Genomic DNA, 21,722 nt, shown 5'->3' with positions numbered 1-21,722 from the left:
GAAGCTCTCTTCAGTTAAGGTTTGTATCTTAACTTAAGAACTTTCAATGCACTACTCAAGAGGACGCCAGAGTGTAGATCCAAACCGACTAAATATCAAAAACAAAACGTTTTTAATTTTTTCCGGGTCATAATTGAGTATTCGAGTGTGTCATTTGAAACGCAAATATATCCAGCAAAGAAAAATGTGGCCCTATTAAATTTCGACAGCTATCTGGACGGCCCCTAATTTGTTTCGTTTCATAATATTGAGGGGCCAGATCAAACACATTAATCTCCATGAAAGGCAGTCATAATTTCCTTTCAAATGATAAAGACATCCATTTATCAAACGCTGTTATATAAATTATTAATAACGCGTCAAGAACTGCAAATGATTTCCGTAGTTTAGATCATAAATAACGGCGCATTTGCATTTTGAGTGGAGCTTCGTTTCGTAGATTTTTTCTTACACGTTTACCATCCCAGAAACAATTCCTCGCCGTTAGATGCACTACTTGTTGCACACATTCTTAGAGCTGTTGAGAATTTTGATGCTGGTGGAAAATAAACAATTCGCAACCCCCGCTAAACGCCCGAACAGCTGAATTGGCAAAATTGAGGCTACGTTAGCTGTTTATATACCGGGTGAATAAAAAGTATGGAACCAAGCGCTTTTTGTATAAACTAATTACTTTACGAAAAAATAATTAGTGTTGTTTAAATTACAATAAAAATGTGATCGTTTTTCAAAAATTTCAATTTTTCGAAATTCTTTTTAGTTTTCGAGTTTTACAAAAACAATTTTTTTAATGGCAACCACCGTGACAATTTTTTAAATTAAAGTTTATGATATAAAAATGAACCCTAATTAAATAAAAGTGTTTTTAAACCAGTAGTCTTTTTTTATTGTTAAAGTTGAGTTCCGAGCTCGTCATAAGACAGGTTTGTTTTTTGTGGAGGTACTTAGGGGTGGTTTCGGACAAATTAAAAATGGAAGAAAATTAGTTCTTTTTAGATCATAATTTTTAATTAAAAACATTGTCATAGTAGGTTGCCATTAAATTTTTTTTTTGCTAAACTCAAAAAGTAAAAAGACTTCCCAAAAAATATTCTTATTATAAATTATTATTAAAAAAAAATTATAGAGGCGTAAAATTAGCAGCACTTCATTTATTTCTGTTGAAAAAATAATTTTTAAAGTTTTTTTGCTACAGGCTATTAGAAGAAAAACAAGGAAGCTGTATCTTAAATTGGAAGAGTTCTTCGCTCAACCAACGAGAATTCTTGGCCTGAAGAAGATACAATTAAAGTATCGAAACGTCGAATTTAATGTTTTTTATTTCCCTGTGTCCTATAAACCATTTTCTACGCAATCAGACTATCATATTTCAAGGACAATAAACACAAAATGGAGAGTTAAATTAAACTATTTATAGTTATTTATTCGACGAGTTTGAGTGTAAATCGGACTCTTTATTTGACCGAGTAGATTTTTACCATCCACGAGGTGGAATAAAGCGTCCGATTTACACTCAAACGAGTGGAATACAACATTTTATTCTTCGAATTAGAGTCAACAAGGCTTAAACTTGCTTTAAATCTGTTAAAAATAATTTGACGTTTTGTATTGAGAAATGCCAAACAGTTGTCAAAACTTCCTTACACGGGAGAAAAACCGTAAATTTTGACAGTGTCGAAGAATAAATGTTATTTATGACTTTTTGTACCTTTACTAAATAATTAAAAAAGAAACATATACAAGACTATCAGTATCATTAAATAGACATAAAAAATGTCAAATGTCAAAAAATAAATGCCCAAATTTTTTGGCAGATAGAATTTTTTTAAGAACATTTTTACCATGTTCTTGGTATCTTATCTTACTTCACATTTTTGTCTGAGGCGCGAGTTTTGACAACCTGTATGTGCAACTACTGTCTATTTACGACCAATAAATAAAAAAAAACAATACAAGCATCGATGATAATTGATAAAAATGTGCTAATGATGGTATTGGAGTGACGCAGCAGAGATAATGTTTTAATAAAATTCATTAAAATTTTCGATTTACTTTATTCACTAGTGCATAAAGGAAACTCACTTAATCCATTAGATACTTTCGACGAGAAAGAGCCTACCTCTGTATGCATACCCCGTTTGAATTTTTATACATATTGCATTCGGTTCTAAGACTTCTAAGTTAGTTATTATACCTCTATTTTCGAAGTAGATGCGCATTTGGTATTATGTAATGTTGATGCAACCGCAGCTGATAGACAATTCTCGATCGGAAATCGAGCAAAACCGCATTAACGCAATTACCTACCTATAAACCACGTAAATGCCTGTAATTTCGGAAGCTGATGTGTTAAATCAAGAAGACTCAGATGCGTAGTGTATGGCGACCAGTCAATCACACCAAACAATAGTCCGGCAAGATCAGCAGAACTGTTCAAAAACCTGAGATATAATCGGGGGAAATTAGTTTAAAAGCTGATCCCGTCGGCGTTCTTTTAAGCGTCATGTCCGCGTGTCAAAGCTGAATGGAGTGCCGTATCACGACAGGTAATTGACCATTGTGTGCCGTAATGCCGCGGAAAGGAAGCACACAATGCGCGTTTATTATCGGGCTCTTTCAGCAGCCGTCACGGCGTGTACAGCCACGTCATTGCACGTCACACAGTCACAAAGAGCACACCGTAGATGGTGCACTGTCTGACAATTTGACAGTATAATTAAGAACGAATACAAAACGACAAAACAAATTCACACTTTAATTCATTACGCATGATTGGTGCACACATGAGGCCTTCAGGGGCGCTCTGTTAAAACAACCTAAGTTCTCACATCAATGGAGGCTGCTGGGACCTGCACCAAACACCCACAAGTTTTAATCAAGCATCGGCATAGGGGATTCATTAAAATGCAGTCTCAATATTTTTCAATAAATAAATATGCAGGGACATTTTTTTATTCCTTACATAGCCCTATGTATACTTTTTAAAAAACCGGGTCCACTTCAATGTTACTATGACTATTACGATTAGCCGTTAATCTAGACATAGGCAACCAATATTACAAAGGCTTTAATATCGTTAAATAAAAGACAAATTTTTAAAAACAACAAAGTAAATGTAATAAAATATTAATTAAAAGAAAATAAAACCCATTAAAACAAGAAAAATATTCAATAATTAAAGCAAGTGTTCAAAATGCTGTCCTTGCAGTTCGAAACAATAACCCAAGCGATTTTGAAAACCCCGCCACTGCATTCCTGATAAATTCAGGATCTAAAGTTTATATTTTATGGGGGGGCTGGTGGGGGTAGTGTGAATTAACAACACGACATGACCTCTGTTTGTTTTTAACATTAAACAGCTTCTGACATTTAGTTACTAAAGTCAAAAATTAAAGCTACTCCCTGGCATTAGGATTTTTATAGGGCTTGAATTGCGATTATTATAATGATATAGAGGGTATAAATATTAGCCTCAAAACAGTTTTTTTTAAGACATACTTTTGACGTACGTCACTAGCTTTGCGTTATTTTAATCGCATTTGTTAAAGTAAGATAAATAGCGTGACCGACCTTACGCAAATACGTAGCGAGAGAGCAACAGAGCTGTTGCTATTTGGTACGTCTTTCGAATTATTAATTGATCCACACGCATATAATTAAAAAACAAACTTTATATTATTACATTCTGTACGAATACGTTCTTTCAGCTCTTCTAAATTTTGCGCTCAAACATTAGTATAAATTTTTGCTTTTAAATACCCCCAAAGAAAAAATTCGTTAGGTGCCAAAGTGTGGCGATCGTGGGGGCCATGCGATGCGACCATATCTCCCGCTCCACTTTGGTGTACATGGCACACAAATGGCATTAACTTTTTAAAGCTGCGCTTTAAATTTCAAGACTGATACTTGACAAACTTGACACAAAATTTTCCTTTTGAATATTTTAATGTCTAGTACTCTCTAAAAGCTTGAAATGTTGGTCGCCTACCCTATGAAATTGACCCGTTTTTTTTAGTATACATTGGGTTATGAATACTAATAAAAAATATCCCTGTATAAAATACCCTGTATGTTTGTACACACATACAGGATGTTTCACACAACTTACGAGGCTCCCAAATATACAAAATTCACAAAACACTAGATACAAAAAATACACATTTATTTATTTCATTTTTGGAAATTCATGACAGAAGTTGTCAAACTAATCACTGTTTCATTAATAGTCATAAACTGCGGTTTTTCAGAAACAATTATCATTTGTTCTATCAAGCATGAAGAGAAACTAGAGAAGATTATCCAATTTTTCAAAATTTGTAGTCGAGTTCGTGTCGGAATATGTGTTACTGATTGCATCTTAGAGGCGCAGGCCTCGTAAAATTATGTGAAACACCCTGTATGTCTGTTAATAAAAATTCCCCACAAAAACTGTTATATCTACTTGAGAATGTAGGTTGAAATAAAGATATGTATAAGTAACAAGTAATAAATATATACATATAAGGTGCGATTCTAATCCTTTTAAAGTAAAATCAATGAAGTATTTTATTTTCGCAATAAACTACGAAGTAGCAACAATAACATATGTTTAAAGCGAGTTGTAATAATATCCCGTAAATGCAACAGTGTTTTACATTCACTTGAAAATAAGTAGGTAGTTATCCGCTGTTGCAGTTAGCACAGCATCCAATTATTACGTTATTCCGGACGTGAGCGAATAAAATTAAATAATTCATGGGGCGTTGTGCATTAGCTTGAAACACTGAAATAAATATTAAGTTTCTGTTTATGTGTTTTAAACATTTACACAATCTCGGAATGGAAACAGCAGTCATATTAACTTGACAAACAATAAACACTTATCTTAATCTTCCTAACAAGCATTACATTTTTCGTATTTCAAGTTTTTACGATAGGGTAAAACATGAAGAGAAGTAAAACAAGGTGGTCGCAGAAGCCCGCCGGATCAATTACGTCACAATCAAACGAATCTCTCTTGCAAGTCAAAATGATTCTGTGTGCGAAAAGAGAGAATTTTATGACGTGATCAACACCGGCTAATATTCAATGTGGCGGAATAGCAAGTTGTTGCTGTCAGCTGTCTGCGGCGCGCAGTCGAGCTGTCAGTTAGCTGTCTGGTTTACATGTCTGTCGGGTGTGAGCCCGCCGTCGTGATTACGGTTGATAGCCGGCAAAAATTGGATCTGCATTTTATCAACTCGCTGATTTGCATACGTAATGGAATGCGCAATCCTATGAAATTACCCTCTATGTCGCGTTGGCCTTAATAACGGATCCGATAACGCGCGGCGCTGTCAAGATAATTACCGTTGACGGATCCTATAGAACGAGACGACTAATTAAGATCATTTGAATGGCGTGAGTGACAGCTACAGCCGCTTGAGCAATTACACGCAACACCGACGAACAGCCACGGGAAATCGTTAGCGACACGCATTCGTTACTACCGACGACTATAAATATATGCAAGCGAATACGACGCCAAACGACATCAATTCGACGACATTAATCGTCTTACGCCCAGACTGGCGCATGGCGGCTACTGAAATAGTATCGGTTAAAGGACCCAGGCCTCATTCACCTCAAAAATTCGAATATCTGGATTTGATCACTTTATTACATTTACTGCGGTGTGAAATAGTTATTTATTATACAAAACGATAAAGAGATTGTTTATCTACGAGTGAAAAGGTTAAGTTCACGAGTGGACTTATTTCACGTGTGAATAAACAATCTTTAGCGTCGTCTATAAGAATACAACATTTTTTTTATAGCAGGACTCAAAGTTTAAGAGAAAAAATAACATTAAAAAAATACAATGTTCGGCATTTCTCAATATGAAACGTCAGATTATTTTAACAGATTTAAAACAAGTTTAAGTCTTGTTGAGTCTAATTCGAAGAATAAAATGTTGTATTCAACTCGTTTGAGTGTAAATCGGACACTTTATTCTACATCGTGGATGATAAAATTCTTAAATTTAAATGAATAAAATAAGTTAAAACATTTTATCTACCCTTTCTGTTAAAGTGTTACTTTATCTACCCTTGCGGTTAAAATGCTACTTTATCTACTCAAAAAAACTGATAAAGAAATAGTTTAACATCTGCTATAGAAAAAAAAAAATTACAAGTAGTCTCTTATATTCATAACCTCTTCATATAAGATTCTGTTAGAACTATGTACAGGGTTATTTACGAGTAATAATGGGTCTTACAAAAAATGAAACGCAACCAGTTATGCATTGTCATCAGCTTTGTGGATCATTCATATTTATTAAAAAAAAATTAAAGCATAGTTGGCTCTGTTTTTTTTTCAATTTGTTATGAACTTAACTTATAAATCAATGTAATTTTTTTAAGGTTATTTTTATTTCAACAAAAATACAATAACAAGACTTAAAAAATCAACGTAATAAGTTTTACAAAAACACAATTTAACCCCTCACACCAAACTTTTATTTCAAACCCTTATAAGTGTTCAAAATGTTTCTTCTAAAAATTGCAATTCGTGTCATAAATGATCGTCTCACTCTCCTCAAGACTTCAGGTGTTACAAACCCACAGGCGTGAACAATTCTATTCTGCAAGTCTTCAATACTTTCAACTGGTGTTTGGTACACTTTGTCTTTAACTGCTCCTCATAGAAAGAAATCCTGGAGAGTGAGGTCGGGGCTCCGAGGAGGCCAAAGATTAATGGAACCTCTTCCTATCCATTTATTTTCAAAGATTTCATCCAAATATGGTCTAACATTCTTGTGATAATGCGGTGGAGCACCGTCTTGTTGAAACTTGAAACCAAAATTTCTTCTGACATTTAATTCTACTTTTTCAGTCGGTAGGTAGTCTTCTACCAGTATACCGCCGCGCATATAATTGAACTGCTGCATATTCGTTTTTGCATTCACCGTAAATTAACAAAAGATCAACTTTTTCGTCATTTGAATACATTTTAGGTTTGATAGATGTCACGAAACGTCAATTGAAAATTGTCTTAATAAAAGCATTCTCGGATTTATTAAAAAATAAAAAGATAAACTGATATCTACTCGTTGCGTCGGGATGTTGTTAGGCCCATTATTACTCGTGAATACCCCTGTATATTTATTTACCTATTTGGATATAAAGGTGTAGGTGTTGAGTGGTAATTGTAAGCGACTTTCCAACTTTTAAAACAAGCCGCTGTCAAGAGTATTTAATTAGACCTCGACAGCTACTACACTTTGTAATAATGAAAGCTAATTGGAATTTCGTGACACCCTGTATCTTGTCTAAGTTGTCAAGTTGATTAATTGTGGGTACGATGACTACGATGTGCCTCGAATGCATAAAAAGAAATTCCAGGTGTCATCTTTCTGACAAAACTAATTTGTATGTCGGCCTGTAAATAAAGAGCTGTTGGGGGTTTCCGGAGGTGAGCTTCACCTGAAGGAAGTGATAAACTGAATTGGAGTTTTCCAAGCGCGTGTGACTGCATTGCTAAATTATAAAGATACACGTGTGAACCTATTAATCGTTAGTTGCTTGGCCGATGGTATCTCAACCAGCAATTATACTCACTCTATATCATTGTGTTTACCAGTTGGCGGGCGTGTTCGTCAATGATATATGACCGGCAATGCATAATGTGCCCGGATACATACTATATATTTAATAAAATGGCTTGTGTGAGTGTTGCTGAATAATAATGTAATTTGTTGCTGCCAACGGTGACCTCACACCCGGAGGCCAACAGATAATCATTAAAGTTTACAGCGAGAGGTTTTCTCCGGCCGCCTACATCACACCGTAAACCAACGCTGCCGAGCACCTATTAACGTGAATATATGAGTCTCATTAATCACCAAATGATTTTTTATTTATAATCGCGAGGATTCTATTTGCATATTTAATTTTCAAGACGGCCGACATAAACGAGTGGAAGCGAATGAGCAGCGAGTGGAACGAGCATATTTCAACACTCTCCTCATTCTATACTCTTCGGAGATTTCTCTGCTTACTTCGATAATTAAATTTATGAAAAACTCATTTGCAATAAGAAGTTTTCTATGTTCCGTACCATTTCTGTTCATACGTGATGCAATCTCAATCTGTCGCTCTATTTTCTGTTTAGCTTTAGTCCAATGTGTTACAATTACCATCTTTTGATTCTTATATATTTTTTTAACAGTCGACTGTGATTTTTAGTAAAATAATCCAAGAAACGATCTTTTTGAAAATGTGAAGGTTTACAAGTAAGATAAGAAAATTTTAATGGCAATTATGAATTTAATTTAAGCAGTTCTTATCTAAATTCTTGTCGCAGTTAATAAAGCTGCAGTATAATATTTGTTATCCATCACAGCTGGTCTTTTAATGCCAGCATAATGAAATTATTATTTACATAACAGCGGCCGTAGCGCGCGTTTATACAGGCGCGGCCGTTCCACCAGGAACATAAATCTCAGTGATTTACGAGCGAGTGGCGCAACGCGACTATAATCTGTGCAATGCACTTCGCGAACGAAGAGACCAGAACGCAATTGTCGAATGACGAACGTCTTTTAACGAAATGTCAACATGTCGACGCATTGTTAACCCATTTGCATTTGAAATGTTGCCTTTTTAGTTCACTGTATTATCATTTCATTATACCACGAACAGAAAAGGTCTACAAATATGGGGGCACTTAAATACAAGCAGGACAAAATTTAAATGCAATCGGAGACAACAGTTTCTTCTTGCAATATTCTTCAAGAAGCTTCTTTTCAAAATTGAAATATGCCTTACCAATCTTACCATTTATATTTAAGATTATTGCTAGTTTTTAATATATGGTTTCAAACGTACATTTCTCTATTCTCAACAAACCGAAAACTTCTGTTTTCCGAACTGACAATTATGGCAAGCTTTTCAAAAGTCGCTCCACTTGTTTATTCGTTTGCTTATAACAACACCACCAAAACCAAAAAATCTTTTAACTAGAGGCATACTAACTCTCATGTATATGCATAACAAGAGACAAATAAATTGCATAGCTTGTGCAAGAAACATAAATTGGACGTAGTAAAGAGCATGCTGAATCGGACAACCTGTCATTAGAGAAAAATGAATGGCTCTTTCGGCCGGTGATAGAGCTCCGTATGATACAGTGTAAATCGAGTTGCGTCGAAGCTACCACCACGAACAGACGCTGTTCCGGAAAATGTATTGTTGGTGGTCGTCGGGCCTTTGTGATGTCGCCTGCCTCATAAAGGAGAATAAATGGCGTCATTAGGAAAGGGGCCGTGTCCTTGTATTTTTGCCCGCATTTGTCGGGCCTTGTCGCCCACTTAATCATTGTCGTCGGGGCGCGCGTGACGTGATTTGTCAATGGTGGCAGCGCAGGGCACACCGGCTTAAAAACTTCACTAAATTATACTTAATAATCTAGTGAATCAGTTTTCTCGCTCGTAAAGACCTAATTGGATGACAATAGATAAATAAAATCAAAATTAAGAAATATTTAAGAAAGCCGCATCCATCTGCTTGATAGTTAAAATATTTTCACTACATACACGTATTAATGACAGAGGATACTAAAAGGATATAGTTTGCAGGTCGAAAGAAAATTGTGAAAATTTTTGATGTTGCCGCTTGGATATGTAGATGGGAGGCTGAGACCATTAGTCAATAGGGAGACGGCTTTTGCAGATTAATGTTAGCGGTTCATCCATTACATTTATCCTTCATCTGGTTCGCACCGCCGTCGATAAATCAAGTGCGGAAACAGTGCAGTGCGGGCAGCTCGCTATAAACTAGAGAGCACAAACTCAGATTTACGGCCACTCTCGCGGAAAGTGTTAAAGAATTATGCCTCTCTGTAAATGAGATGTGTCTGCAGCCATACATATACATGTCATCTTGGCAGATATAAATAGGGAAGATGAACGTTTTCTTTTAGGCGCTCGCTTACATCCCTCGTTTCTCCTGACTTGCAAGCGTGAGGGTTATTTTTCTCCGTCGTCCGGGAGAGCTGGGAGGGAAGCCAAGACGTATGGGCTCATCACTCTGGCGCGCTGTCAGGCGATCTTTCTATCTTGTCGACCCGCTTTAGGAAACCGTTCAAGTTTGTGTTTGCCGTTCGCACTGATTTACACGATGAAGACAAATGCCGGCTTTCAATGCGACCATTCGTCAGACGAGAAATTGGAAGACATTCGCTCAAATTCCCGGTGGGTGTGCGTTTTTTATATCGGCTTTATATGGCTTTATTACAAGCATCATTTTGAAAATATGTGTCCGCACCCAAATCATTCCGAATCTTCAATTGCCGTGCATGGTTGACTCACATCTATCATTTCACGCCAAAATGCCCTGTGATAAATTACTCGGCCTGCCGGCATTAATAATGATTTCCCTTGCGATTTTTACACATAAATTCTAATAGCATGCCTAAATTTATGCGACCATTGTGTGTTTATCTACTTTTATAACGGCTTGATTTACGATAGACGCTCACCGCCACAATCACAACATTACCCACAACTATTTCTTAAATCATTACAGAGAAATTCCAAATGCAAAATTATTTAAATCATAGTTCTGTGTAGTTACAATATATAATAATTACTGCTTTCACTTTTCTCACAAAATGTTTCTAAATATAAAAAAAGATAAAATCAACACATTGACTATAAACCACCAAGGTGATAGAATTTCTAAAGAACAGTATTTAGACAATTTTTAAAAAGCATGCACGAGTATGAATGATATCTTCTTCAAAACTACTTTTTAGCGTTTCATAAACCAACAGATGGGAAATGCCCAAACATCACAAGAAGCAAAATCCGATTTAATATTCTATGTGCACTTTGCAGTACCACTTTAAAACAGTTATTTTTTGAACTTTATTAAACACCATGGAGGTAGTACCATTTACTAGACTATACTATGCTACTATGCTAAACACTTATTGAAGGAGGCAAATTTTCTTGACTGCTATGTCTATCTTTTAGTCTAGGCTGCCACATTCACACTTTATTGTTTGAGATTAGATTCTCGATTTAACAGGACGCAAAACTGCACGCCCTGCTATTGCTTGAATAATTCACAATGCGATTTTCGCTGATGTCATCTGCTGTATTGGCTTTACATAAAACAGCGAGTGACAGGTACGTGCTGCTCGAAGAATATAAATCTCATTCACAAAACTTTTTAGAACACACGAGAAGTTATTCACTTGTGGTATTTTTCTTTGCAAAACAGTCGGTGACTTTGTTTGCATAGCAGTGAAATGCTTTTTCCCAACAAAGAGAAAAATATCCATTAATGGAGATTGCGTGCCAGTTGGACCATTCAGTATGATAGGAATGTTTAACAACTTTATTATGGAATGACACTCGCATGTGAAACTCGTATGACGCATTTTGCTATCTTAATTAAAAAAAAGAGAGAATAATTATGTAAATTTTGTGGTGTATGGCGACGTGCGTGTTCATAAAAACACAGTTAGTTATGATTCAAAGTCAACCTTATCGTTATAATTTATTGAAACTGAAACGATTCCTATCTTTTATAATAACAATAATCCATTTTCTGTTTAATTATTCATCGTTTCAAGTGCTATTGTTTTTTTTCCTTCTAACTGTTAATGTTCAAATAAATTCTAAAAAATTACTACGATACTGCTTTTGTTAAAATTTAAGGTCAAAACTCAATGTAGTAGAAACAACTAAATGTTAATACTAAAATATACCTATTGAGCATTTTAATGAATCTCTTGATTAGATTTTAAATTTCAAATTAAGAGGAAAAAGTTAGTGTAGTGAATAATAATAATTTTATCGGACGGATGTCAGAACTTTTGACCTAATCCATGACTGTCTTACATTAATTTGTTGACAAGAATTAATTAGCTGCTACTTACCTGTTTAATATTCGAGCCAGGTTCATTTATAACGGAAAGTATGTGTACTTAATATTTTAATTTAATGGCTATCGAATTCGTTTGGTACATTTCATTAGTTTGGAAAATAATGTCATTCCCTGCATTTTATTTTGTCAAAGCTTTACGATTTATAGCCCTAACGTGGTATGAAATACGAGGCGAATTCGTTCGAAACCAGTCGCTCATTCGCGAATCGTTTGATATTCAGCGCGTTTTTGTCATGGTCATGACTTGAAACTGGATTTTCGAGTACAAACAATGCCGAGTTTCGTGTATCTAAAAGAGCTCCCATATCGGAGCAAACCCGCCGCCCTAGCAAGAAAATAAAGTGAATACCGTGAGTAAATCAATTCCCGGCAATCGTTGGTGTGTTCGGGTCGCCCCAAAGCGATTAGATTGCCCGAACAAGACCACAGTTCCACTATTGCGGTTGTCGCATCAATAAGGTGCCGGTCAAGATTTATGTGGGCAATTTGATTGCGGCCGCTTCCATTCCATAAATTTCCCCGAAGGTCCTGGCGGAAACACGCCCGTTTGGCAGCCGAAATGTCTCCCTTCTTCTCGTTGTCGGTGTTGCCTTAATTACCGGCTGTGTATGTTATTGTGTCTACTTGACCACGCCCGGCCACACTGTCCGCACCTACAGCGGACCTCTAATTAAATATCTTGTCGACATCGTCAAATAAAGCCGTAAATTTCAGTAATCACGCGAACACTTCGGAAACCGACCAAGGGATAAGAATGTGTACAGTGGTCGACCAAGGAGGCGATGTTTAATTAAGCCAAATGAGACTGGAATATCTAATTGCGACCCACGGAGGCCGTGTATTCGCTTGTTAATAGCGGTTCGGTTCATCGTGATAGCTTCAGTTTCCACCATGAGAAAATGCTGGCATTTGCATTTTTGGTTAATTATGTTAATGGTGTCGGGCCCTTATCGGTTTTCGATGTTATCGCCGATAAACGCCTATTTTGTTGCATTAGGTCGTAGAGGCGGTAAATCGGACTAATTTATTGCTAACATCGCTCCAAACCGCACCATAAATCCACTCACATAAAGAGCCGATTTTCTAAACCAACTCAAACCTAATTTAAAGCTAAGCAATCAAGAAAAATGTTTTTGCACCCAGACCGAATCTGTAAAAATTCAGGGTGATTTGATTTTTATATTCACTCTTAAAAATCTTTCCATTCAAAAATCTGCAACAATCTTTCGATAACATCGACTGTATTTTTCTCCTACTATGCCTTAGAAACACAGATTTGTAGATGAATAAGATTTAAAAATAGCTCCTTCCGATAGATTGGTTGTCAGAATGTGTTTCGTCCTCTGTCATGCATCGAATCGAAGGGGTTGTCGGTCCACCCGTGAAGAGGTGATTTAAACGGCTGTCAGAAGAGTGTTGAAATGCGGTGAGGGCTAAGCATGCAACATGTGGGGCACGAAATCGGCCACGGGAACATCTGTCCGCTGTCACTCGTCAGTGTCGGTCATATTTTCCTCTCCATGTATATCGACGCAATAATTAGCACATGTTAACATGAACAAGTTGAGCGGGGGACATGCAGGGGGACCATTTGAATGACAGCCGCTCCCTGTCGACTAAACTTTCCGCATATGATTAGTAGCGAAGAGAGTGTGGCACTTCATGAAAATCGACTAGCTGAGGTTATAAGGCCACGTTCTGTTCTCGTTATACCCGCGATATCCCTATTTGCAGTTTATTTAAATTACGTTCATACTTACGAATATAAAGCGATTTTCACGTCGACTTACCGAACGAAATCGTCTAACAAAACAAAATTGATAGATTTTCGTGTAAACCTACGTGCAACAAAAACAAACGGTTCAAAGAATTGGGAAAATCCTCTACAACAGGCGACGCTTTTACGGATACACATATTTCATAATTGATTGCGCCGAGGGAAAGACATAACCGACCAAATTGGCACATTTATCTTTTTTATATTCGACGAGAACGAATGGGAGATGTTTCTGCTTAAAAGAAACGATTCTCAAATTGATTGTCTCACAAGGCAATGTCGCGTGAAAAGCGACCAACTCGCGGACATTTCCCTCACAAGAAGCAATAACATCCGTCATTGGACTACGTAATGCATTGAGCAATATCCAGCAGCACCAATCACGTACTAAATCCTCCACATCTAGTCGGAATCATCTTGATAGAAGTTAAGGCAATAGATATCCTTTATACTTTAACTTGCAAAAGTTAGAATAAAACTTGTTTTTACACCTCACACGTGAGGCAATTCCAATGTAAACTGTCGCTTTTAAATTTAAACTTTCCTCTTATCGGTATTTAACATTTGAATTTGCCCTTGCATTAATAATCTTGGTGCTGGCTGACGGCGTCCATATTTACTCTTGAGACAGCGAAAGGGTGCCTCGAAATGATGGTAACATGGCATCATCAGTCTAAAGCAGTTTGTCACACTAACTGCTCCGAGTGATATATTCATGAGGCTCCTTTCCATTTCATTAGCATCGCTAATGTTTCTCTCCCCTGTACCATAACTTTCAAACTCCAGTTTTATTGGCAAATAACAGCGATGATGGCATTGCTCTTTGGAGCGTTTTCCTAGCTCTCTAAATTCCCACTGTTTACGATACTCTTAAAGAGCGTTGTATATAGGCGTGATATTGCGACGTTAATGCGGCTTTATGGAAATATAGGGTTCAATATCGGTGAGAAGGGGGCATTAATCATAATTAAGTGTTTGGTAACGACCGAAGTCGTGCAGGAAATGGCTCCAATAAACGTAGACATGTCTGCGAGCGGAAGATCATATTGGTAGCGCCAGATAAGGTGAAAATTGCATTCCTTATCCTAACCCTAAATGGAACTTTGAACCGAGGCTCAACATCGACCTCAAAACGACTAAGTATCAAACATTTAACTATCGCAATCCAGATTTCCACTGTAGTCATTTTTTATTCACAATCAAAAACATAAGAAAAACAGACAAACGTTCAAATATAGTTAAAGTTTAACGAGGGAAATAACAGTAATTGCAAAATAAACTTAACACACCATTATTTCCGTCGCCTCTTTTATAAAATATAAAATAGTATACTGAAAAGTTTCACCAAATTGCTTTCTCGCTGAAAACAAATTGTTACATTAATTTATAGTCGCTGCAGTTTATTCAAGCTCTTGCTTTGTTTTACTCCGTAGAAAAGATAAGAAAAGCAGCAACACTTTTGTCTTTAGATTTTCTCCTTTGGAAATATAAGATTTAGAAACTTGCGTCAGAACCGACCAAAATTAAGTCCTCCACATGTTTGGGCTTAGTAAAATTTTACTAAGCTGTTTGTTGACACACGGGTTATAGCGTTAATCTTTGCGTATATACAGTACGTTTGTTGGCCTATGAACTTTGCTGTTACAGTTGCTGACAAACACTCGAACTGTGTCTACCGCTTCTATCCAGGTTTAGAAGAGAGTTAATTATTATTCTATGAGTACGCCATAACCTTGTCATTATCGTTAAAAACCACGCGCTGTGGAGCTTTTGATCCCACGCACTTTTTAAACAAATAGCTTCTGTAAAAGTAGAGCACATCTGTGACGACAAACGCAAGGCTTTCGCTATCTAATCGCAAAGCTTTCTTGTCAGCACTTGAACATAGTTATATACACATATACACAGTCTTAACTATCAAAGCACCTGGCAATAATAAACACCGTTTTATATCCATCTGTCAGCAGAATTTTTTAAACTACACCTGACTCACATAAATACATCATCCGAAGTGAAGATTTGAGACGAAATGAGTGGGATGTTCAACTAGATCAAAATGTAATTAAAAGAATGATGTTTAAATTGATTTATGTTGCTGTGAAATCCCAAGGAAATGAGGACATAAATCGAGGGATCATTTTTTGTTACTTTCTTAGTCATTTGATTTAAACAAGGGTCGGAATTTTATTGTTCTCTACAATGGTATTGTGCTCTACAAGCTGACAATATAATAACCTATTATTTAAAAATTTATTAATCCATTTTAAAATAATATTTGTAATGGTAAGATTTTTTTCAGGTTATAACAGCTTATTACAATTTCGTGACTATTTAAAGAAATACTCTATTTCGAAAGACAAAGTATCTATTAGACACTTGGTCAATATGAAACTAAAATTTTTCGGCAGCTTAAATTTAAAAATTGCAGATTTTTGAATACAAAGCCAAAACAACTTGTTTGTAGTAATAAAGAAGCTTTGACTTTTTATACATGATTCTCATACTTATCTTGTGAAAATGATTATGCCTCGTGACCGAATTCAATAAATAATGAAAATAATTATTATGCAAAACAAAACGGTAAATAAAGGCAATAACGATAAAATAGTGGCTATAAAATTAATGACTCGTATCGTTTACTATAATTATTATGTATAGGTAATTAACGATAATAATTTGTGTTAATTAAAAATGATTTGTGTTAATTATAAATTTAATAAAAAATATATTTTAAATGGTAGTAAAATCTTCGTTGGCGGAGCGATTAGAATAAGCCTTCTAGTGTACACCGAGTCATCAAGATATGAGTGTCGGTCGTTTTGGCTTATTTATTAAAGTAGTCAGATTGATAGTTTACATGTGTTAAAAAGCTGTAACAAAAATATCTCGGTCTAAAAATGGTAGCAAGTAACAGATGACGGGTGTTCCAAAACTACTGGTTGTCTGACAGTGACCGACGAGAGGTCCGCGTTATATGGCGGTCGATTTCACGGTGAAGAACAGGATATAATTACCTGCTGCGTTCATTTCAAAGGTTTCTTGAAAGCTCTCATAAATTGTGGCCAGACACCACTGCAGTATGTGAAGAAAACGTCTAATTTATTACAGCAGCCTCGATGTATCACATCACATCTAATGAAAAATTCCGTTAAATTTACGATTATTGTCCCATTGATATTCCCAATCGAGACTTGAAAGAAGAGTATCTAATGAAGAAAGTGGCCTTCCACGTCCGGTAAAATCTGCGGAAAGCCCGATTTCGAACTAATTCCTCGAATAAACATATAAATCAGTCTAAAATATATTGAGGCACTTATTTTAATGGAATGCCCACTCATTTATCAAAGTCCCGGCAAGCTCGGCGCTTTGCGCTTGTTATAGAGACATAATTTATGAGAAAAGGAAATAGTTATTTCAATTTGAATCGAGTTTGAATCGGCGGAACGTGCACAAGGGCGCGAAGGGCGTCCAAGACGGCGTGGCGAGGTAATTAAGAACTCGACTATGATCAATAGGGTCGGGGCAGCCGGCAGCCCGCGGCGCTTGCCTCATTAATCCTCGGGGCCTTTATTAAAAGAATTGAAGAAATATGGGCGGAGCGGCCAGACATCCTCTCATACCGGCGATCTCTAACGCGTTACGTTTAATCAAGTGCCGGGGCGGCAATTGAATTAACGGGGCTACGTGAGGGCGGAAACTTGTAAGTCGAAGGACCATTAGTCTTTCGGAGCAAATCAGCGCTTTGTCGCTCCATTACAAATTTCACTCGTTATTGCACTTCTTTAGATGGTCTCGCCGATTTTCACAACCTGAACGCTTTTCAGACCACTCAAGATTTAAATTATTGGACTAGAAAAATACTGAAATGACAAATTGAGCACTCCACAAGACTACCTATTAGATGAAATTAAATTTATTATCTCAAAAATTATTTTTTTTAAGATTTCTTTTGGCAGATTACAATAAGTAGCAAGCTACAGCTTTTACCGTTTTCCATCATTTCAAACCATATTTGTCAAAAATTACTTTTTTCCACTTTGCGTCTCTAAGAACAACTTTATGCTTTTCAGTTACGTTTCACAAAGGCGCTTCTTATGATACGCAACTTTTTATTAGCAAAGGTTGGTAATTCAACCAGTACCACAATGAATTGACAAACTAATATAACATATGCTTGTCTGTTAACACATACCATCCATGGATTAACACCAAAAAGTATAAAAACACTAAAGAAAATGCGAACTAACAACATTTCTTAACATTATTTGATATTATTGTTTTCCACTGCCTACTTTAATAAACTTTCAATTAACGCATAACTCAGTAACGATTGGTTTTAGGCAAATAGTACCAAAAATTTTTAAAATACAATTAAACAAAGTATATGAAAGTAATAAAATATACAGTTTTCCATTTAAAAAGATGAAGTTGATGTTACTTCCAGAGTAACAGAAAGCAGCATGTATGAGCATGTATCCCGAATAACAGATAACAATTACTACGTTTGCATGAGGAATTGAATTCGAATTGAAAAAGGTAAAAAAAAGTACAATTATATGCATGGAAACAGTATCGTATTGAAACCAACCGAACTTTACCGGGCTTGTGTCAAAAAGTTGACGTTGAAAAGCTGTCGTTGTTGAGTCAAGTCATTTCGGTTTCGTTTTGCTTTTTGCTTTTTTTTCAAAAAAAAAAAAAGATACCAAACTACTTCATGGAAACACACACGGAATCAATTCCAATACCGTTTTCAATTCGAATTCAATTCCTCATAGAAACGTAGTAAATAAAATGTGCATCTTTGTTCAAAAAAGTATTGTTATATCTGTAAAATAATGGCTTGGGGCGTTTTTTAAATCCATTCTGTATAAAGGAGTGCTCTAAAAACTTACTTTTCAGAGAAAATTTTTAAAATAATAAAGAAAATCGACAATCAGTTCGAGAACACCTTTTTACCTTTTTAAGCAAATGTTGCTATGTTTACTAGCACACAAACTAATTTTTCCAAAGGTACTATTAGATTTTTTTTTATTTGCAAGAAATTGTTAAATTTTGACAAATTCACAAAGTACTATTTGTTTCTTTGGTAACTTGGAAAGGTTATTTAAATGTTGCCATTATGAGTATTAGATGCATGAAGCTCGATTTTCTAATTCATTAAAAAATAATTAATTTTATTAGTTTTCTCACTTTTCTCATAGTTGAGCGGCAAAATTTTGTAAATGTTTACTTAGAGGAATTTTAAAAATTGCAGAATAAAATTTAAGGATACATTATTTATTTCATTGCTAGGTATTTTCATGGACTTCAAGAGGGTGTTACACAATAAAGAATACCCAATAACCAAAAATTCGGTTATTTTTATTTATACAAAGTGATCGAGAAAGAGTGTGTCTGTTGGTGACAGAATTGAAATAATTTTTGTTAATAATTTGCAACACTGCAACCGGATACGGTTTTGCTTGACAAATACTTGTCGTATAACCCCTCAAGATTGTTGAATTGTTGTTAATCAAAAGCGTACTCCAATGGTAATCTTTAAAAATTTGAATCAGGATTGCCAACAGATTCATTCATTATGGATCACTTTGTATTTGGTAATTCTTATGCTTTTAAGCCTGTCCGACCTTTTTTACACACCCGATGTGTAGACAAGACATTTTGTTAAAGAACAACTTGAACAAAATTACCTTCTAATGTGTTCATTATTTACGAGGATTGCCTTTTCTATTTCGGCAATGGTCGATTCTGGTGCTGCCATTTAAAGTTCTACTTTTTTACGGTATACTTAAAACATTTAGACGTATGTACAGGTGCTATTTGTATTGGTTACAGTGACTTAAGAAATTAATTTCGGCTAAAAAATGGAATTACCCGCCGTAAACATTTCCGTGCAATTATTTTTTACAACTTTCGACATGAATTATCTCAACTTAATTCAATTTTGGCGATGAAGCACAGTCAAAAACAACAGTATATCGCTGATATACCGAATTAAATGGTGACCGTGGTACGCTCACTGACGAATTTTGTCGTCCAAAATCGGTTGATATTCCAAAAAACACTGATGCTGTGCGAAAAATGATACTATAAGATCATTATCTGACTTCTCGTAAGATTGGGGCATCTTTAGGCATTAGTAGGTTCAAAAGACGTTTAATTTGGATGAACATTTGGCTGTCAAAAAATTTTTGTTCGAATTGGATCCCACATAATTTGACAATCGTTCAAAAAAAGCTCATGTCTATTGATGAAAAGAAAAAGAAATGTTAAAAAAATATGATCGTGGTGCTTCAAAACACGTCTATGATATCATAAAAGTCGGCTGTATGAGTTTAAAGAGGTGGTTGATGCGTTCTCAGTCTGAGTGGAAAAAGCATTTCGAAAACTGCTTCAAGAGCATGCAAAAGCGCAAATAATAAAGTTATGTACGATGACTAATTTTAGTTTAAGACAACTGTAGTAAAAATTACAGATTTGATTTCTAAAATTACATTTGTTTTTTGTTTATTAATGCCAAAAACTGAATAGTCTTAACTGGTAGGTATATCATGTCCAAATTTTACGTGTTGTGTCAAAACCTACCCCTCTGTAATTCAACGTCATATTCAAAGCTAGTAAATTAAAACCTTCCCTTGTGACGATGCTTTTGATATTGTTTATTAAGTCATAATGATGGGGTTTTGACAAAGTCGCCCATAATGAACTACCGCCGAGAGGTTACAATGGTACGGTTTCTATAGAGTTAATTCTTTTAGTTGGTTGGTAGGCATAGTCGGCGATAAGTCTAATGATATCCTCTGCGGGTGGTTGGTATTGGATCTACCAGTTGGTCGTCAAACAATAGCCCTCTTTAAACGTGTCTGTGGTATCTGCTGTAGATCTAAAAGTAGCAACGTCACCTTCGCAACAGGGAAACTCAACCCCATTACCATTCACATTGTTTGGACCGGCACTAATTTCACATTGAAATAGCTAATAATCTCTTTCTAACCGAACCTGATGCGAAGTCATCGTGCCGTGAACGAGTTACAATTAACGTTTGTATAGTGTTGCAGCTGTGTATTGCTAAAGAGGATTGTGCTTGGTCTACAATTGTTTACGGTTTATTGCGGTGATCATGCGGAGCACATTTTACTCACAGATTCGATTTTCAATCGGAATTTTTCAAGTAAACCTGACCGACCATCGTTACAAACTCGGTTACAAGCGACTTGTATAAATCAAAGCGTAAGACTGATTAAATTAAACATGTCGATACGTCACTAATATCAATGAACTGCCATCATTAATAATAGCTGGCAGTTCCAATTGTGAAATAATAATTTTTTATTGAATTTTATGATAATTGTGTTACCGTTAAATTCAACGTGAATTATTCCATTATTCTTCCTGTTCAAGCAACAAACACATCCATCAGTCATTTATTACGCCTGTGACGTGATAGTAAAAAGATGGATTGGTATTGCGCGTATTGCGCCAACACGCAATTAGCTTTATTATTGATAGGAATAAAGTTACATTTTTAGACAAAAAACAAAACCAATAATAAAATTTTACATATCCAAAACGATTGTATACCTATTTTGAAAAATATTCTTTAAATACATTATCAAAATATCATCAATCAAAAAACAAAAATATTAACTTTCAATGTGTAGGATTTTATCATGACGTTCTTATTAATCTTGGGAGACTGATTGATTGATTTTGTTATTAAAATTAACCAGGAAAAGTTATAGGAAATTACGACACTCATTACGAAAGTTTCTAATCAGAGGAATGAAGATTGTTGATTGTAATTTAAAGATAATAAATACAAAGTGTAACGAAAAGATGGGGACAAAGAGTAACCTGAGATTCCTTGGGTCAAAATAAAACGATTTAAGCCAACTTATTTCCATACAAAGTTGCATGCCAATAAAATTAATGTTTTTTTTGTTTAAATTAATAATAATAATTAGGTAGGTATATTATTTTTAATTAACACAAATTGAAATTGCTTGCACAAACTTCTAGGGGTAATTCCA

The 21,722-nt window shown here is 35.5% G+C and overlaps 1 long non-coding RNA gene across 1 annotated transcript; it reads right to left on the bottom strand.

Annotated features, from left to right (window-relative positions):
- Nucleotides 1–20,382: 20,382 nt before the first annotated feature.
- Nucleotides 20,383–20,954, bottom strand: LOC123007915. The gene is made up of 3 exons (XR_006412899.1): nucleotides 20,835–20,954; nucleotides 20,625–20,781; nucleotides 20,383–20,575 (listed from the first exon to the last, which is right to left on the bottom strand). It is a non-coding gene; the product is annotated as an uncharacterized LOC123007915 (long non-coding RNA).
- Nucleotides 20,955–21,722: the final 768 nt, after the last annotated feature.

This window comes from Tribolium madens, unplaced genomic scaffold (assembly GCF_015345945.1).
Source record: "Tribolium madens isolate multiple individuals breed KSU strain unplaced genomic scaffold, Tmad_KSU_1.1 Scaffold_3;HRSCAF=73;Tcas5.2_LG2, whole genome shotgun sequence".
Lineage (NCBI taxonomy): Eukaryota > Metazoa > Arthropoda > Insecta > Coleoptera > Tenebrionidae > Tribolium > Tribolium madens.
This window is presented reverse-complemented; position numbering and strand designations above follow the sequence as displayed.